This window comes from Electrophorus electricus, chromosome 25, assembly GCF_041902795.1.
Source record: "Electrophorus electricus isolate QZ-2024a chromosome 25, ASM4190279v1, whole genome shotgun sequence".
NCBI classification, from domain to species: domain Eukaryota; kingdom Metazoa; phylum Chordata; class Actinopteri; order Gymnotiformes; family Gymnotidae; genus Electrophorus; species Electrophorus electricus.
Genome location: NC_137521.1, coordinates 8,522,501 through 8,527,500, shown reverse-complemented (window position 1 = coordinate 8,527,500; position 5,000 = coordinate 8,522,501). Strand labels below are relative to the sequence as shown.

General features: G+C 44.6%; 1 protein-coding gene across 1 annotated transcript in view; it reads right to left on the bottom strand.

The window, feature by feature from the left end:
- The window catches only part of sema3bl (sema domain, immunoglobulin domain (Ig), short basic domain, secreted, (semaphorin) 3bl), a 36,562-nt gene that overhangs the window by 31,062 nt on the left and 500 nt on the right, over positions 1-5,000 (bottom strand). The window lies entirely within an intron of this gene.

The following is a 5,000-nucleotide window of genomic DNA, read 5'->3' as shown; positions in this document are numbered from 1 at the left end:
AGAGAGAGAGAGAGAGAGAGAGCGAGAGACAGAGAGAGAGAGAGAGAGAGAGAGAGAGAGAGAGAGAGAGAGAGAGAGAGAGACAGAGAGAGAGAGAGAGAGAGAGAGAAGGCAAATGTCACTCTCTAAGCTTTGGGACTCTTGGCCTCACTCTTCTGCTTGCAGGTTACCTCCATTCACCCCTCTGTGCTGGTCCTAACCATCTTTTCTCGTTCTGACACCCCCCATCGTTCCCCTTCTTTCTTTCACTTCCTCTCTTCTTTCATCTGGTTACCTTCACACCCTCTTCTGCTTATTCTCACTGACCGATCAGCAGCAGTCTGTTTAAAGGTTAAAAAATCGCATTACAGCTTTACTGACCAGCTGCAGCCCTGCTCTTTTTCATATGTGTGTGTTGCGCGTGTGTGTGTGTGCGTGTGTGTGTGTGTTGCGTGTGTGTGTGTGCATGTGTGTGTGTGTGTGTGTGTGTGTGTGTGTGTGTGTGTGTGTGCGCGTGTGTGTGTGCGCATGTGTGTGTGCGTGTGCACCCAATTTTCAAGTTAGAATTAGCTGGACTACTTGAATATACTGATTGTGCAGAGCAGAGCCAAGCAAAACAGACTTCCTACTGGCAAGGGCCCCAGTGGGGTCCACGAGACAGCTGGAGGACCACAGCCCTGAACCCCTGATTCAGGAGACAGCTGGAGGACCACAGCCCTGAACCCCTGATTCAGGAGACAGCTGGAGGACCACAGCCCTGAACCCCTGATTCAGGAGACAGCTGGAGGACCACAGCCCTGAACCCCTGATTCAGGAGACAGCTGGAGGACCACAGCCCTGAACCCCTGATTCAGGAGACAGCTGGAGGACCACAGCCCTGAAACCCTGATTCAGGAGACAGCTGGAGAGCCACAGCCCTGAACCCCTGATTCAGGAGACAGCTGGAGAGCCACAGCCCTGAACCCCTGATTCAGGAGACAGCTGGAGGACCACAGCCCTGAACCCCTGATTCAGGAGACAGCTGGAGGACCACAGCCCTGAAACCCTGATTCAGGAGACAGCTGGAGAGCCACAGCCCTGAACCCCTGATTCAGGAGACAGCTGGAGAGCCACAGCCCTGAACCCCTGATTCAGGAGACAGCTGGAGTACCACAGCCCTGAACCCCTGATTCAGGAGACAGCTGGAGGACCACAGCCCTGAACCCCTGATTCAGGAGACAGCTGGAGAGCCACAGTCTCCACAGCCCCAATTCAGGAGCTCCCCAGACGAATCTGTTCTATTACGTTATCTACTAATACAATGGTAGCCATTAAAATGACATTCACTAAGAGTCCAAATAAATCCAAGGAGCACTTCTGTACCTTGGCTAAGATAAGCAGCACATCTCAGCACTATTGCAAAGCATACACATTTTAACCATGGTCCACCCAGAATATTCAGGTGTAAAAGTTCTTTAGACAGACCACACTGAAGGGAATATCAAAATGATTCCCCTAAAAATAGAAAAGAAATAAAATGATGACGTGTGAGCTCATGAGATGTGAGTGAAATAGCCAAGCTACTTAAGTTTCTGTGCGCGGCCTCGCTGACCTCTGAAACACTCCTTTCCTGTAGCGTGAACACTCGGTCTCATGGGCAGTCAGACTGGACTGCACTGCTGGGTGTGTGTGCCTCTCCTCCCACATCATGACTCATATAGTCACTGCAGCATCAGACCTCAGGGAAGTCGTAAGGCCCTGTTTACAGGGTTTAAAGTTGATACCGTCACACTCCTCAAGTTTTTATACTCACACACCCACATACGGGTGTCGGTGAAGAGTAGCCAGAAGAGGAGTGCACACCTAAGATTGCACACGCTGGGTCACAAAAGAACTACAGTTGAATGACAGTGAGTGAAAGGTGTTGTGGGATTTAACAGGGTTATCAGTGTAATGTAATGAAGTTGGGAATATGAGATTGCTCACGTCTAGTCCATAGCTTGCTATCTAACCAGTATGAGCTTCTGGGAAGGATTTTGAATTCCTGTGTTATCCACATTACAATCTATTACAATCTATCCACATTACAATCTATCCAGCTCTTTCCAGGCTTGACTATATATTTCAGTGAAATGGTCTAGTGGACTGTCTCCCTACCTCACACTCTACCGCACACTGGGCTGGGAGTACTCAGACCAGGAGAAGAGAGACAGGAAGAGAGGAGGAAGAGGAGGAGGAGGAGGAGGAGGAGGAAGACAGGCCTCTGGGCAACTCAGTGAAAACACACTCATTCATTAATTCATGTGAACTAAAACAGAAAGCTCCTACCTTCCTGTGTGTGGGTGTCTGTGTGTAAAACTGCTTTCTTTATGTTGTGCCTCGTATGAGTGTGTGTGCATATAGAAGGGGACGCATGTGTTTTTTTTTTCTGCTGCAGGATCTAAGAGGCTCTGTGTGTGTGTGTGTGTGTGTGTGTGTGTGTGTGTGTGTGTGTGTGTGTGTGTGTGTGTGTGTGTGTGTGTGTGGAGGGGGTCCACGCACATAAAAGCCTGCACCTCACAAAGTAAGAATTAACTCGTCAGGGTATCCCCTTACCCCCACACATACACACCTTTACGACGCTTTTGCCTGCATTTACAGGCTGTCCCCCACTTCCTATCTAAAACACTACACAGTCCTCTAGACCAATCCACTCAGCACTGACAGCATAATGTGTGTTTGTGTGTGAGACTGAAAGAGAGCAAGAGAAAGAGAGAGAGAGAGAGAGAGAGAGAGAGGAAAAACACAAGGAAATCAGGAAATCAGGTGGAGGTCAGACACTTTGGCTATAAAGTTTCTGTGTATCATTTTGATGTCCTGCATGTGTTCTGCTGTTATGCCATAAAAGATGATCTGAAGTTAATTTCCATTTTATTGACCTGGACTTCCCATATTAAACCCCTATTTGTGTGTGAGAGAGTCAGAGAACAATCATTGTATGTCCCCTGTCTGTAAGCAAGCAGGTCAGGCTGTAGATCAACATTTCACAAACTGTCAGATTTAGTGCTTTCAGACAAAATACAGGGGGGAAAAAATCACAATTTAAGAAGTGAAACATTTAGCTGGAATGGAAGGGGGGATCCTTGGAGATTTTTATCTGGGGCAGTTTAATACCAGGCTTACATGGAGGAAAGGCTGTTAACAGGCAATCCTCCCCCAAACGCACACACCCAAGCCTCAGGTCTGCTCTTCACAACACAGACACCTTCTCACCACATACAAAAATATCTTAAATCTTACCAAAATAAATGAACACAATCTGGCTGGACACCAGAATCTAAGGTAAGTGCTTTCAGCTTTACTTTGGTTCCCCATTGTTTCCTATGGGAGGGCATCTTAAGACAAGCATCAGTGTGATGTCATCTGACTACAGCCCTACATAGCCTCGTTCTCCTATGTGACCACAGATATTATAGCAGTTTTGCAGTTGTTCTTTGAGATAATAACAGTGTACCATACTTTAAAGCAGGAACAGCCCTACATAGCCTCATTCTCTTATGTGACCACAGATATTTTAGCAGTTTTACAGTTGTTCTTTGAGATAATAACAGTGTACCATACTTTAAAGCAGGAACAGCCCTACATAGCCTCGTTCTCTTATGTGACCACAGATATTTTAGCAGTTTTACAGTTGTTCTTTGAGATAATAACAGTGTACCATACTTTAAAGCAGGAACAGCCCTACATAGCCTCGTTCTCCTATGTGACCACAGATATTTTAGCAGTTTTGCAGTTGTTCTTTGAGATAATAACAGTGTACCATACTTTAAAGCAGGAACAGCCCTACATAGCCTCGTTCTCCTATGTGACCACAGATATTATAGCAGTTTTGCAGTTGTTCTTTGAGATAATAACAGTGTACCATACTTTAAAGCAGGAACAGCCCTACATAGCCTCATTCTCCTATGTGACCACAGATATTATAGCAGTTTTGCAGTTGTTCTTTGAGATAATAACAGTGTACCATACTTTAAAGCAGGAACAGCCCTACATAGCCTCGTTCTCTTATGTGACCACAGATATTTTAGCAGTTTTACAGTTGTTCTTTGAGATAATAACAGTGTACCATACTTTAAAGCAGGAACAGCCCTACATAGCCTTGTTCTCCTATGTGACCACAGATATTATAGTAGTTTTATAATTGTTCTTTGAGATAATAACAGTGTACCATACTTTAAAGCAGGAATTCGTGGCAAGCTACCTTTGCATTAATAAAATGAACTACAAAAAAGTCTGATTCAAGGCAGAAATGTTCAGTGTTACCTACCATACAGCTATTTAAGTCACACTATACCTTATTGTAGTATAGTATAGTATAGTATAGTATAGTATAGTATAGTATAGTAAGCAGAGCTCTCCAGCAGACACCAAGCTCAATGACCCTGCGGCACCGCGTTTTCCTATAAATCGATAACAGAATTCTGGAATAAAATATCTCCAGTCCCAGTAAGAAGAGCTCGAGGGCTGAGAGATGGCGCGCGCCCCGTCACGTGTGATGAAGACTCAGGTAATCAGACAAAGGAGTGTGTGAATTTCCCACCGTCAGAAAGACTCTTCCACTTTCAGCACCACTCAAACCAAAACTTCAAAAAGTCCTTTATAAAGTTAAAATTTGTGATCCCGTAACGACGTGAAACTAAGTAATAAATGAAGTATTTAGTGATTTCTTATTATACCAGTGGGCAATGCATGTTCTCATAAAAATAAAAAAGGAGACCGTAACTCGCACATTATCCTGTAACTATATATATAGTTTATATATTATAAACTATAAAAATATAAAAATTATCCTATAACTGTAAAAGGCATACGAGCTAGCATAAGAAAAGGCAGAAAAGGTTTGCAGTTACGGCTTGCAAAAAATCTCGGAAAAGGTTTGGCGCGCGTGGAGAGAAAGTGGTTATTACTGTCGCGCACCTGCGGTCCTTCTCAAGCAGCGCTCGCGTACAGGCACTATTTTAACCAAGCGTTTATAAAACGGGTTGGATGTTCAAACATTTTTT